This window comes from Lynx canadensis, chromosome D3 (genome assembly GCF_007474595.2).
Source record: "Lynx canadensis isolate LIC74 chromosome D3, mLynCan4.pri.v2, whole genome shotgun sequence".
Lineage (NCBI taxonomy): Eukaryota > Metazoa > Chordata > Mammalia > Carnivora > Felidae > Lynx > Lynx canadensis.
The window spans coordinates 7,326,129-7,342,138 of record NC_044314.2 but is presented as its reverse complement, the minus strand read 5'-3'; positions in this window follow the sequence as shown (position 1 = coordinate 7,342,138).

The window sequence follows — 16,010 nt, the reverse complement described above, 5'->3', positions numbered from 1 at the left end:
ATTCCTAGTAAGGAGAGAAATGAAGATCAGAATGAACTAAATCAGTTCAGAGTGCTGGAGTCAGAATATTACACATGGCAGAGCATTTTAATTACAATGCACTTTTATTATAACATTTCCTACGTTACGAATTGCCTTTTTTTTTTTTTTTGGAGTATTTCTGATAATCTTGATATTTCCTTGGCTGGTATTTAGTGTTTTATGGTGTGTCCTTGCTTCTGGAGATATTTATGCTGTACCTCTCAATTGTTTTCCATTATTGAGACCTTTCTCATTGGGAATAAAATTTCTCTTCATTTGAAAATCTAGTCTGTTTAATGCCTTCTTGTAATGACTTACCCCTCAACAACAGCGTTTTGGATGAAATGTTAATTACACCATGAAACTTCAATTATCATAATGATGGTAACACTTGAATTTTCAGTTTTAATCCTGTCGGGGAGTTAACACTTTCTGTTATGACAGTGTGATGTGATAGGGGTTGGCCCCCACATCATAGCACAGGCCTGGCTTTAACACCGATTAGCCCTGTGACCTTGCATCAGTCTTGAGGACCATCTGGACTTCAGTGTGTTCAGCTGTCTAACGAAGGACTTTACCCTCCTTCCAGCTCTAAATTTCTGGTCCTAATTTTTGTGTTTGTTTTCTCTTTTGCCTCCCGTGTCCCCCATTTCCTAATTCTTTCCTTGCCAGTGTCCATGGTCAAGTCCAGCTCACCTTGAAGCCAGCACTTTTCCTGCAGACATTAAGAATTAACAACCATGGTGCCATTTGGTATCACTGTCTCAATTGTCCCTTTGGGAATTTGTAAAGACAGCACTGTGTGAGCTGTAAAAAGAAGTGCTAAACTAGTAACTATAAAAATATATGCTTAAAGCCTAGCATGAAAATATTGTTTCAAATTTTAAATATTAAAAATGCTCCAGATTTATTGTGCCTTTGAGGCTGAGCGAGTTTTGCGCAGCCTGATTTTATATGTGATCGTGCTATTTTGGTCGGTTGGCAACATGATAAAAGTCCGTGAGACTGAGGTTTGGAAGCCTTTAGGGGGTCACCCAAGAAATACAGTCCTTTAAATGTCAACAGAATGAAAGGACACTGTCAGTTTCTATTGGTATTTCTATATCAACCTGCACTTGGGGGAGATTTTCTTTTCTAAGTCCTCCCGTTCTTCTTCAAGATCGTTCTGAAAAAATAAGCAAATAATATTGGAGGACGGAGAGCATGTTTATAGATCTAATTGTATAATGTTGGTACAAATACCACAAATAAAAGCAAATGCCAGCAATACAAAAGCGTGTCCAATATAGGTGGGGAAAAACTAGCTGTTCGTACAAAAGGAAGAAATACAAAGAAGAAAATCTACACTGATAGGTCAGTGCTGGCAGCAGGTGGCTGCCTGTTTGTTATTTTATATTGGAAAGAAAAAAATGGAAATATGAAAACTTTTAGAAAAATCACAATCCACTTGTGGTTTCAGAACAGAATTGCTAACCTCTTTTGCTTGTGGGGATCTGGAGACATCGAGTGCCGTCTGAAGAACTTGGTGTGGATATCTTGGTTCTGTGAAAATTTCAGCACATGCTGCCCGCATGGTAGGCAAGATGCTAATTCAGACATGAATCTTAGCTCATTAGCTGGGAAACTCAGGCAATCTTAACTTTTTCTGTAATTAACGGATTAAGGGCAACATCTGAATGGGATCGTAAACACAGAAGTATCAGGAACCATGTAAATATCGTAACGCATCGATATTTTGTAGACAAATCATGTTTGCAATTCCAACTTTACATGGTTTTTTTTTTTTTTTTTTGGTACCAATTTGCCTCTATTTACACACTGCCTTATACCATAAATAAATTCATGGTGGTTTAGAAGAAAATGGTAAAATGTAAATTTGAATAAAATTAGACTTCAGAAAAATGTAAATTAAAATAGGAAGTAGATTTCAGGGGAAAATTGGATCCCAATTGTGCAGGCCACATGCGCCCAATAATGGTTATAGCTAAGGCATAAATTTGGTTCTGGGTTTCTTGCAGACGTAAAAAAAAAAGAAGTTACTCATTTATATAGATTTTATTGTTTAATGGGGCACACTGTGCTTGTCTGAATATGAGATATAAATAGCTATTTCTGACACCTCCAGAATAAACATTGCGCCTGGGGCTTCATAGAGGGGGCCCTAAGCAACTTAGGATAATGTCCTCAAAAACAAAAACAACATCAAAGCCTCTAATGAGGAAGGGACTGTTTCTTTTATTGCCCCTCCATAAAAACCCAGGATATAATAATACATTGCTATCCAGGCCCAGCAAAGGAATATGGCTTAATAGGCATCTTTCTGATGATTTTGGTGGATACAGAGCTACAACCGAGATTCTCAAAGGTTTTCTTTGCCTACGCTGCGGCAACATTTCATGAAGAAAGTGTTCGTTTCTTAACTTCAATATTCACTGAGTGTCCACTAGGTACTACTATGGTAGGACTGGAAGAGGATGCCCACTTCTCAGGGTCATTTAATGTTAGTCTCCGTGAGGAGCCTCTTTCACATCTTCTCTCTACTCAGATCTCCATCACCACCACTGTCATCCTTACTCTAAGGTGATGACCTAGTTTCTTTCTCCCCAGAGAAAATAGAAGCAGTCAGAAGCATTTCCCAAAGTGTCCTCTCGAGTCTTCTGACCTACATGCATCTACACCATACTTCTGTCTTTCCTCCTCCCACAGATGAGTTATCTCTGAGTCATCCAACGCCATATATACTCAAGGACATGATCCCAGCAGTTGTCCCTGCAGTCTTCGACATCATCATTTTTTTCTCTTTTCTGGATCATTCTGGTCAGTATACAGGCTTGTTGTCATTTCCCCCTTAAAAATGTCTTCCCCTCGACACTACATCACTTCAGTTCCCAACTCTTTTCTCTGCTCTATTTATAACAAGAACCCTTAAAATATTTTAAAGTATCCCCTTTCTCCCATTTCTGTATAAACAGACTCTACTCGAATTTTGTCTCCACCAGGTTTCCCAGACTTCTTTTGTCAAGGCTACGAGAGTCCTCTATTTTGCTAAATTGAAGTCAATTCTCAATCCTTATGTTTCTGACCCATCATTTACCATGGGTAACCACTCCCCCTCCTCCCCCCCCCTCCCCCCGCCACTTCCAACATTTCTTCCATTTGGCTACTAGGACCCCATTCTCTCCTGGTTTTCCTAGAGCTTCTTCAGAGCTCCTTTTCACTGTTATCTGTCTCCCTAAATGCTAGAATACCCTAGGGCTCATGCTTTAGGTGTCTTCTCTTCCCTATTTACAGTCGGTCTCTTGATGACCTCATTTAATGTCATGGTCTAGACATCATGCCGACCAGTAAGTAGTTAGCTATCCTCACAAATGTTCATCACGGCATGTCAGTCCTCAGTACAGCTTAACGAAGAGAGCTTTTGTAAAAATTCTCGGGGACTACAAATATTCTCATTTAAATGGTTTGTGATGAGGCCCAGGAAGTAGCACATTATAGACGCTTTCCAGGTGATTCTAAGTGCAGTCAGACTTAAGAAGATGCATATGTATTGAGTGGAGACTTAAACTCACTTCTGTACAGAAAGGAGCAAAGATCTTTTGTCTGCACCCAAATGGTAAACGTATCAGTCCTAGATATCGCTTCAACCAATTTCTCCACTTCCATTCTTGCTGTTTATGCTCTACTTGGCTAACAGAAGGAGATTCATAAATATAACTAAGAGATCAAATACAATGATGAATAAAGCAATCAGCACATTCTAGTTTTATTTCCATCATCTCTTGCTTTAAATTCCCGAAGAAGATATCCAGATGACCAACAGGCACATGAAAAGATGCTCCACATCACCAATCATCAGGGAAATACAGATCAAAACCACACTGAGATACCACCTCATGCCGGTCAGAGTGGCTAAAATGAACAAATCAGGAGACTATAGATGGTAGCGTGGATATGGAGAAACAGGAACCCTCTTGCACTGTTGGTGGGAATGCAAACTGGTGCAGCCGCTCTGGAAAACAGTGTGGAGGTTCCTCAAAAAACTGAAAACAGAATTATCCTATGACCCAGCAATAGCACTGCTAGGAATTTACCCAAGGGAAACAGGAGTGCTGATGCATAGGGGCACTTGTACCCCAATGTTTATAGCAGCACTTTCAACAATAGCCGAACTATGGAAAGAGCCTAAATGTCCATCAACTGACAAATGGATAAAGAAATTGTGGTTTATATACACAATGGAGTACTACGTGGCAATGAGGAAGAATGAAATCTGGCCTTTTGCAGCAACGTGGATGCCACTGGAGGGTATTATGCTAAGTGAAATAAGTCAGGCAGAGAAAGAGATCATGCTTTCACTCATATGTGGATCCTGAGAAACTTAACAGAAGACCATGGGAGAGGGGAAGAGGGGGGGAAGTTACAGAGAGGGAGGGAGGCAAACCATAAGAGACTGTTAAATATTTAGAACAAACTGAGGGTTGATGGGGGGTCGGGGAGAGGGGAAAGTGGGTGATGGGCATTGAGGAGGACACCTGTTGGGATGAGCACTGGGTGTTTTATGGAAACCGATTTGACAATAAGTTATATATAAAAAAATAAATAAATTCCCGAAGAGAGACACATTATTATTTTCTAATTGATTCCTGATTAATGCTTATATTTTAGAAAATCATAAGTGAAAAGATAGAATTTTAAAAGAACAGTAGGTTGTAATAGACTATGTGCAGTATGATTCAATATTGAGCTGTGTATGTGTGTAGGTTAACTCTAGGTGGGAGGTCTAGAGATGGTTTCTTTTCTTTGTGATAGTTCCGTATTTTTAAAGTAGGCTTTATAATTACAAAATATAAGAAAGACAACTTAGGGATACATTTTACTTTAAAAACCAAACATCACAACTATGGATGTACTTTACATATTTGTAAATATTTCACATATTTTTATTTTACACATTTTTTCATACTTCCTTTCACATATTTGTTCATGCATTTTGCGTATCTTTTGATTCCTAGTGATGGCACTATTTACTTAAGTGCTCTGAATGTTAGAAAATAGCACGAATGAAGAGAACTGAAAATTCCGTGGATTAAAACTCCCATTAAATAATACAAATTAAAAGGATATCAACTCGTCTGTGTGAAGTGGTAATTTTTTGTGCTTTTTTGCACAGTCAGACTTCCTCTGGTATTGGCATTAAGCAACCCCTGTGTGAGTTTTCATTAGCTATCATCACCTTTTGAATAAAAGACATCTTTTCTACATAGATTAAAATGAATCACTTATGTAATTAAACCGGAAGATCTTAACTTTCAGAAATACAGATGGGCTGCACTTTTCAAAAGCAATCTTGACCTTATGTTAGTAACATATTTCTCTTGCTAGGCTAAACATCTTTTCAGCTTATCAGAGGGTAATTTAAGGATTAATTGCTTCAGGAATCAAGATGAGGCAAGTTGTTTTATTGTAATGAAATCAAAGAGCATCTTGTTAGTGACTCTATCAACATCGCTATCACCATTTATCAGAATAATGTGGTTTGGTGGTATTTGGATTAAAAAAACCAGAAAAAGAATAACCGAATCTTGCTGTTTTTTTCCCAAATAATGTTGTCCCCTTCTTTAAAAAATCTCATGTGTGTCTGTAGGATGACCTGGTTACCAGTACTTTGCTAAGATGCTAAGTGCTTGAGTTGGCGTGTGTTGTAGGGTACTTATTGTTTTCTGCATACCCAAGCCGCGCAGGACCTCGTCTCCAAGTTATTCACACAAGATTGTCACAGTTTCCAAATAGTGGGACTTTGCATTAGTTGGGCAGTAAACATGCAAAAAAGGAAGCCCATACCATCCAGGGAATACCGACTTAATATTCAGTTGTCTATAAGTGGTTACTTTTTTGATTTATGGAATTCACTTATTTGGTTACAACTTACCAAAACTTCCTACTTGTGGTCTGCCTTCATGCACATAATCATGGTTGTGCTTCTGTGTGCCTCCATTAACAATTCAGACTAATTTCTGTACTTCAGGGTGGCTTAGCCTACTGTTTGGGATTTTTTTTTTAATATTTAAATATTTATTTATTTATTTATAAATTTTTTAAAAAAATGTTTATATTTGAAAGAGAGAGAGAGTGCACGAGTGGGTGAGGCAGAGAGAGAGAGAGAGAGAGAGAGAGAGAGAGAGAGAGAGAGAGACATGGAGACAGAATCTGTAGCAGGCTCCAGGCTCCAAGCTGTCAGCACAGAGCCTGATGCGGGGCTTGAACTCATGAGCCTTGAGATCATAATCTGAGCGGAAGTCCAGGGTTTAACCAGCTGAGCCACCAAGGCTCCCCTGTTTGGGAGTTTTGACTCTAGGTGGCAGTATAGCGTGTGTAATCGAGAGCTCTCTTCAGGTTGGTTTTGAGTTGGGCTCTCAAAGACTCGTTAGTGATAGACTGATTTTCAGAGGTATTTTCAAGTTCATATGTTATATAAAACAAAGATTGGGGCGCCTGGGTGGCTCAGTCGGTTAAGCCTCCGACTTCGGCTCAGGTCACGATCTCACAGTCCGTTAGTTCGATCCCCGCGTCGGGCTCTGTGCTGACAGCTCGGAGCCTGGAGCCTGCTTCGGATTCTGTGTCTCCCCCTGTCTCTGCCCCTCCCCTGCTCATGCTCTGTCTCTGTCTCAAAAATAAATAAAAGCATTAAAAAAAACCCACAAAAAACCCCACAAAGATTGATTGGTTATACTACTTAAGGTACCTATTCATGGCATGCCTTCTTACTCATTAAATCATGTAATCCTATTGTCTTCCATTGTTTGAAAATTAAGGAAATATTTACGCCTGGACAAAACAGACCAGGACATAGGCCCCAAGCAAAATAGTTTATATTTTTATGGCTACAATTTAAAGATTTTTGGCTTTAATTTTTGGCTTTCTGATAGACTATAAGGAAAATGAAGGCCGTTGCTCATGAAAGAGGAAGGTGTCTGGTAATTTTCTTAATTATGGTTTGTGACACATCCTCAAATGCACACTCTGACCCCCTTTTCGAGGTAATTCCATTTGAAAACAAGGTGTCACAAACTTACCTTGATTATTCCCCAAATCTCCCTGCTCATATATTTCCTTTTCCCTATTTTAAGGTAGGAGGGCGAGGGGCTTTTTTTCTTTTCTTTTTCTTTCAAGTTATGCACGATCTGCTCTTTAAAATCAGAACGGCTGTCCCTGGAGTGGAAAGTGATTCATAGCTGCTCTGAGGTACCTCTTTTTCAGGAGTTCCTACTGTGAGCTGTTCCTTCTTGGCTCCCCTCTCTTCCTGCTTTCCTGTCTCCCTCCCTTCTCTTTCTTTTTCTCCCTTCTTCTTCCTTTGTTTCCTCTGCCCTCCCTTTCTCTCTCCTCCCTCCCTCCTTCTCTCCTTTTCCCTTCCTTTGTTTTCTGCAGTGTAGTACACGGACAAGAGCACATGCTTGAGGGTTAGTGCTGAGCTGAATCCTGCTGAACAACCTTGGAAAAATGACTTAGTTTCTTTGAATATTAGTTTTCTCATCTGTAAAATAGGGCTAATAACGCTCCCCTCCTATAGCTGGAGAGAGGCAAATGAGTAAAGTGTGGGACATTTGGCTCATACTTGGCATATACTGTTACTTACTTGGTAATAGATCATTTAGTACACACTGTTTACTTATGTCCGAGTAGAGTTAATTTTATCTTCATAGCAGGAGCTAAATAAATGGTAGTTACCGTTATGTGAACATTCTTTGAACATTTTAGTATAATTTGCTTTTCATAGAACATGCTTATGTTATTAAAATGAAATATTACTTACAATTCCACAGATCCTCGATTCCTGATTACCATAACCTTGGGGCAAATGGTCACGTGTGTGCCACAGGGACAGTAGGACAGCAAGGATGAAGTAGGCAGCCAAAGATCTGCTTCTGGCTCTGCCATTAGCCTGTCCTGGGACCTTTACTGAATATTTTCTTTGGTAGAAGAGGGCGCTTCATTTTCCAATGGGATTTAAAAGGAGATTATGTTGTCTGTCTCCCCAGGGCCACTTCCAGATTGGGGCAGCTCCAGCTGGGAAGCCAATATAGATGGTCCTCAACTTGTTATCGTTCGACTTGATGATTCTTCGACTTTAGGGTCGAAACTCGACACAGTGACAACCATTCTGCACCCCTACCGCCATCTGTTTTTCATGTTCAGTACAGTATTCAGTGAATCACATGAGATGTTCAACACTCTGTTGTCAAAGAGGCTCTCTGTTACATGGTTTGTCCAACTGTAGGCTAATATAAGTGTTCTGGTCATGTTTAAGGTCGGCTGGGCTAAGCTATGGTGTTCAGTAGGTTTCATGTTAAATGCACTTTCAATTTATGGTATTTTCTTTTTTTTAAAAGTATAGTTATTTATTTCGAGTGAGAGAGTGTGTGCAAGTGAGGGAGGAGCAGTGAGAGAGGGAGAATCCCAGGCAGGCTCCGTGTGGTCAGTGTGCAGAGCCCAACATGGGGCTTGAACTCATGAACTGTGAGATCATGACCTGAGCTGAAATCAAGAGTCAGACGCTCAACCGACTGAGCCAACCAGGCGCCATTATGGTATTTACAACTCACAATGGTTTTGTGGGGGACTTAACACCATCATTAGTTCAGGAAGTTCTGTAGTCTGAAATGGGACGTGATCAATTTCTTCTGTCTTCTCTTTTACTTATTTCTCTTCTTAGAAGCTGGCTACCTGTGCTTTCTGAGTCCTCTGGGACCTAAAAAGAGGGCATCTGATGGCAGAGATGAGAGGAAGGGATAGAGAAGGTTTCAGACACTTTCATGATGTGTTATGGCTTCTCAGAGATACCACCTGTCTCCTCCTGATGTTGGAGATCTCTCACCAGAAATTGCCTGGATCCCACAAAATGCATCTTCTCTGGCTCACTTTTGCATTTTCCTTTGATACCTGAGGTTTTGCCTCTCCTTCAGCTGGTTCTCTTATGACGACCCCAGACCAGCATGATCAGGTCCACGGGAAAAGTGGATGCTAGTTGAAGATCTGTCGGCGTATGGAATGGCATTGACTGCACACTGATGATTCTTATTAAACCGTTTCTCTAATTTCTGACTTCTTCCATAGGAGGGGAGTAGGTAGTCACTTAAAAATTACATAACTGGCTTCCACCCCCTTACATGCAGGCCTTACTTACATGGTCTAGCTCTTCATTTTGGAAGGTGGGAAGTATTATCGTTTATTGTTTTAAGTCTTTGGGCCCCAAATGAAAAAATAAACTTCCATTTTATATTTTATTCCATCCAGATCAAGTAATCCAGCTTCACCGTTGTGTAGTTCTCGGTACATTTCATAAAAAGTGAAAAATGTATATTAAAAAAAACCCTAAACGGCCCTTTGAACTTCTTTTTTCACACCATATATTAACTGACCTTATTTGAAATTCATTATTTCTGTTTAAATTTTAAGTGACAAATATGAGTGGACTTTCTAATGGATTTCATTTGATGGATTAGTGATTGATTCTAATGGGCCTATTTTTTATCCGTCCTTTATGCTTATAGATTTTGAGATAAGGAGATGAGCCCAAAACATCCATCTGAGAGCGACATTTGGAGGCACAAGCACCCTCCACTGTCACATGAATCTGAACATTCAAGTCCACTCCCTCTGAAGAGTCAGTAAACCACTCTGATAACATGCTCGTCACTTTATTATTTGCAACACAATTCCTGAACAGAACTGAACTGTAGAACAGAGCTCAGAGAAGTGCTGCAGTGATGGTTTCAGTGGCCAAAACCTGAGACAACCGATAGGTAAAGCCACCATCACAGGGGAAGTGTTTATTCCATTCCAAAGAAAATGAAATTACCTCTAAATATATCACAGGGAGTCTTTCTTTTAAAAAAAAAAGAAAAAAATAATGTTTGTTTATTTTTGAGACAGAGAGAGACAGAGCATGAACGGGGGAGAGTCAGAGAGAGGGAGACACAGAATCTGAAGCAGGCTCCAGGCTCCGAGCTGTCAGCACAGAGGCTGACGCAGGGCTCGAACTCATGGACTGTGAGATCATGACCTGAGCCAAAGTCGGATGCTTAACCGACTGAGCCACCCAGGCGCCCCACAGGGAGTCTTTCTCAAAGTACACGTCTCATATACCCATTTGATCATGGGGTTAGTTTAACATATAAATATCAGTATGTTCTCTAAGATTTAATAAAAAAAAAAGCTTTGAAAGATAGTTCTCAGGAGTGGACAGTGACCTTAAAATTGGACTATCCAAATAAATCACATTCCACTGGCAAAGGATTATGCAAAGTAAATTCTTGAACTTTGAACGATAAATTCTATTGCACTTCATTGTGAAATATTTTAATCAACAATGAAGTTGATGTATTACAGTTAAGTATTCCAAGCATCTTGAACAGAAAATCGTTTCCTCTTCAACTCCTGTTCATATACTGAACATAGAACGTCTGGATATGAAACTTAAGCAGTGTAAGAAAACAAAGGAAACTCTCCTGATGTGCGGAGACACTTTATAAAATCCAGAAATATTTCATAAAGTATAAAAAAAGTCAAGGGTGATGACCACTCTTTGCACCTCATTCTGGATGGTCTAAGCTGGACTTTCATCTAGGGTTGATTTAAAGAGAAAATGCCGCTTCTAATTCTGCCATCATCTCTGCTTTGGCCCTGGAGTCTTAGTCTGTTCTGGAAGCTGGAATGACAACTGGTAGCGTGCTTTGAAGAATGGGAGGAGTTAATGAGGTCTTTTATTATATGATTATGTTCTCTACTTTCCCATCTAATTTGCTGTAAGGTAATTCAACCTGTATTTTCCCATCTCTTAACGAGAATAAATAGCTGCGCAGTCTGTTTTAGGGGCTTTAATTGTTGGCTAGACATTGCAGATCTTTTCCAATAGTGCTTATGATGCTTGAGAGAATGTTCCCGTTCTTGCAGAGTTTCTGCCAATCTGACTCTTTGAATCAACTCTAATGGTACTATTGTTGAGAAGACCATTATGAGGATGCTATCAAAGTCTTAGAAGTGAATTATAGGCAATAGGATCATCCTAAGGGTGGGAAGGAGGAACGGGGAGCCTGTAACAGTACTGACCAAATCTTTCATGTTCTTAATGAAGCAGTGCTCTTCCTTTTTTAAATTGCTATAGTTAGAAGCAACAATCAAACTACTAAATCTTCACTTCATGACAATTTTGTGATCTCTGTATGGAACAGAGCATTCATTTCCTCCATCTGGCTTAATAGTTTGTAGCATATTTCCTAGATAAAATGTCCATTCTTCTCTCCTTTTGTCATTGCCTTTATGGTCACCAGAAATCTTCCATGCAAGAAAAGTGCACCTCAAAAGTCTGTCTGTCTATTGTCAATCAAGTATCCTAGGGGCTGCCAGGAACGTGCCCAGCTCTAACTCTGAAGCATGCTGGGAGTCATGAAGAAATAACATAAGAAGAAATGGTTAATGTAGAGAAATATGGATAGGAGGAAAGATAGGTATAGGAGTATGAAGAAATCTGACTTCTGACATCAAGACCAAAAAGGTGTGCGAACAATCCCACCAACACCTTTCCCTGGAGCCCACGAGTTTGAACAATGGAAGACTCTTCTGAGAACTGGTGATGGAATATATGTGAGGCTGGTTCCAGGAGCCATGTGGATCCCTTACAATAGCTGAGCAATGATCAGGAAAGGGCAACGCTATATTCAATAGTATTTGACAATGAGGCTAAATTTTCTCTGGGTGTTCTGTTTGCAATTAAAAATAAAACACCTAGAAAAGCTCATTTGGATTTTTTGGCAGTAGGGAAAGCTGGAAAGTCCCCCTGTCTGCCTTCTTGAAGAATGGATAATTTGGGGGCAAGATTGGTTACGGTGCTGCTGCAAAGATGACGAGCACTTGGTGTGGTGAGTACAAGTATCTGTGCTTTCACTGCGGTTAGTGCGTCTTGTTTGTCTGCTTGTCTTGACTTTTGGGATGATCCTGTATCTACTAGCATCCAGTCCTAACCCCTCACATCTGACTACACACTCCTGTCTTTCCATTAAGAGTATACACATACTTGGTTGCCTCCAATTACAGAGGTCTCTGTGTCTCTGTTCCTAGAAAACCTGTGATGGGTTGTTTTGGCCAATTTAGTTCAAAGTATTAGAAGAATCCTTTTTAATTCTTTTGCTAGTCATTTGACTGGTGTATTAGTGTGTGTGTGTGTGTGTGTGTGTGTGTGTGTGCGTGTGCACGCGTGCTCACACATATGTGTGTGTGTGGAATTGGCTTACATGATCATGGGGGTGAGTAAGTAGACTTTGTACTCTACCTCCATGCCTGGGGTGGGAGCCTGAGGCTCGGGGTAGACAGAAGTGAAGAATAAGGGCTGGAATCGCATGAGCAGAAGCTGAAATACAACGACTGAATGGACTGAAACCCATGTTCATTCTTGATTCCTCTGACGTTTGTGACAAGGGTATCCTACAAAGCCTGCAACCCTTCTTCATGTAGCTGAGACACACACTTGGCTTAGCCACTGCTTTAAACAAAGGGACTGATTCAGCAGATCAGAAAGATCTGGAGCTGTTGCCTCCCTTCGAGCCTCCAAAAGCTCGCACAGTCTCCCCTGTGGCCCAGAAACATCCAAGAAAGGAGTTTTGGGGAGTGTAGTTACACCTAGGCAAGTTGGATCATTGCAAGGAAACTACACTGGGAGAATCTTTAATGATGGTGGTGGTGATACTGACAGCAGCTGACATTTGTCGAATGAGTGCCTTCCATTTGTTAGGCCCTGGGCTGAGCTTTTCATATGATTATTTCATCAGGTCCTGACTACACTCCTCTGAACTAGGTTCTATTATCTACCTCACAGATAAGAGCCTGAGACACAGGGACATTCCATAATTTGCCAGACTGCACGCAGCCAGCAAGTGGCAAAGCCATGATTGGAGCCCAGGTGGTTTTTAAACAACCATTTTCAAAATATCACCTGCATAGCATAAGTTTCTCTAGACAAATGGTTAATTTTCCACACTCATTAAAATGTCAACTTTGCCTCAGAAGAGTGGTGTGTGTGTGTGTGTGTGTGTGTGTGTGTGTGTGTGTGTAAACATTGGGAAGAATATCCATTTAGCCATTTGTCCTTCACAAATAAGATTAGTAAATTCAGAAGATGGAAATTTAGACAACTAGTTAAGTAATTTATCCCAAGATAGTTAGTGTATCTCTGGTACAAAAGGGTGTCATAAGTTTTTTTTTCCATCTCACTACAAATGCTGTAATGATTCTAATACACTTTAAAGGTGCCATTTGTATAAAATTAACTACATCCATGACGTCCTGTAACACATTGTACCTTTTTTTCCTGTCATTTGCTTGCTTATGAATAATGCAGTGAAGAATATTCACTTGTGGTGCTAGCTCACAGACTCACTCTGGAATTCTCTCTTTATTCCAGCCAGAGCAGCTGTTCTATCAATGGTTGTTTATATATATTTTTTCCATAAAACATTGCTTTTTACCTAAGAAATAATTTAGGATTAAGACTGTATCTTCTCCTCTGATAGTTCTTTCTATTGGCTCACAAAAAGTAGCTTTTCAATGTGTTTTGTTATTGAAATAGAATCTGTAATATTCTAAAATGTTTAAGCTCGATGCATTAGCAACATCTGTATTTTCATCCAAGTGTGTAACAGTTTTACCACACTATGAGTTTCTTCTAACATTGTTCTTTCAGTTTTTCAATGATGTTTTCCACGTCCTCTAGCATATTTGCTGACAAGAGTGGATTTTATTTTGCTATTAAATTGTCTTTCGTGTATAATTTCGGTCATTTTTAATGCATCTAAAAGAACAAGTGTTTCCCAAATTTGTAGGGTTTGTCTCTTATTTTTAAGTAAGAAAACCCCAAAAAGGCTTCTCAGCATTTACCATTAAAGCTCAGTGAAGTTTTATAAGATATACTATTATCATTTGCTGAAAAATTGAGGTATTTTCATGTTCTTGATACTTAATTTTAAGATGAATTATTGATTTTTAGCCAATATTTATATTGCAAATGATTAATAATTTCCTTGATGCAATTTTTTAGCTTAATTTTTATCAGAGCTAATTATTTCAACTTTGTGTTTAAACTCATTCATATTGTACTAGGACAATAGAGTGATCACATCTAATATTTTCTTCCTTTTTTGTGGGGGGAGAGAGAGAGAGCACTTGAGACCATGAGCGGGGGAGGGGCAGAGAGAGAGAGAGAGAGAGAGAGAGAGAGAGAATCTTAAGCAGGCTCCACTCCCAGTGCAGAGCCCCAATCTCATGGGCTCAATCTCATGACCCATGACCTGAACTGATATCAAGAGTTGGGCATTTAACTGACTGAGCCACCCTGGTGCCCCCTTTTCTTTGCTCTTAAATTATGCTTTCATTAGTAATGCTGTTTTCAATTTTGATTTCTTTGCAGACATCTTTTAGAATCAACTTCCCATTTATTGGTTTAATTTAAATCTAGGAAATATAACCCATAACTCTACAAATTTGAGTCGGTGGAGTGGTCATGTATCTATGACAAGCTGTGGCACAGGTGGGTGGGTGGGAGCTTCTATTTTCATTCCACATAACAAACATTAGATGTGATCTCTTTTGCATTGTTGGTGGGAATGCAAGCTGGTGCAGCCACTCTGGAAAACAGTATGGAGGTTCCTCAAAAAACTAAAAATAGAACTACCCTACAACCCAGCAATCGCACTACTAGGCATTTATCCATGGGATACAGGTGTGCTGTTTCAGAGGGGCACATGCATCCCCATGTTCATAGCAGCACTTTCAACAATAGCCAAAGTATGGAAAGAGCCCAAATGTCCATCGATGGATGAATGGATAAATAAAGTGTGGTATATATATATATATATATACAACGGAGTATTACTTGTCAATCAAAAAGAATGAAATCTTACCATTTGCAACTATGTGGATGGAACTGGAGGGTATTATGCTAAGTGAAATTAGTCAGAGAAAGACAAAAATCATATGACTTCACTCATATGAGGACTTTAAGAGACAAAACAGATGAACATAAGGGAAGGGAAGCAAAAATAATATAAAAACAGGGAGGGGGACAAAACAGAAGAGATTCATAAATATGGAGAACAAACAGGGTTACTGGAGGGGTTGTGGGAGGGGGGATGGGCTAAATGGGTAAGGGACACTAAGGAATCTACTCCTGAAATCATTGTTGCACTATACGCTAACTAATTTGGATGTAAATTTAAAAAAAATAAAAAATAAAAAAAAAAGAAGTGATCTTTCCCCATAACTTTTAGATAAAAAAAATAGCTGTAACTGGGAGTTCTAACATGCTCTTATGGAGGACGTTTTTGACACTAGAGGAGCTTGGAGATGGGGGCACAGGAGAAGGGAGCCCAGGAAGCTGCTAAGCCTGCATTACTCCTCAGCTGTTAGCCTTTGCTGAGATTATGCGGTGACACTTGGACATCAAACTGGTGCCATGAGGCGATAGCTTCTTAATGACAAATGGAATGTGCATTGGCCCAGCCTCTCTCTGCAGTTCTCTCTCTGTGAATTTCTGTGGAAGGACAAGGATGCTCAGTTGGCACAAGATCGGATTCCGAAATCCAAACATAGGCACATTTGCCACTATGACTTCAGTCATTTTGATTCTTGGATAAAGTGATCAATGACAACAGAACATTCCTGGCAGGAAGGTAAGTTTCTATGAAATCGCTGTGTAAAAACATATGGCTTTAATATATTTACATCTAAGTACCTACCTCCTGCACATTTGATTTCATTCAATAGTATTCCATAATTTGTTCTATATTTCTATAAAGAGGATACTAAAGTGCTAATCTGAAACAATTTAGGGCACAACTAGTTACTATGAGAGTCTCAAAATTCCTCTCCTTTTGTATATTATGTTGGCTATTGACACACAATTGGGGTGCATTATTAACACATACTGAATGGAGTTCACGGAA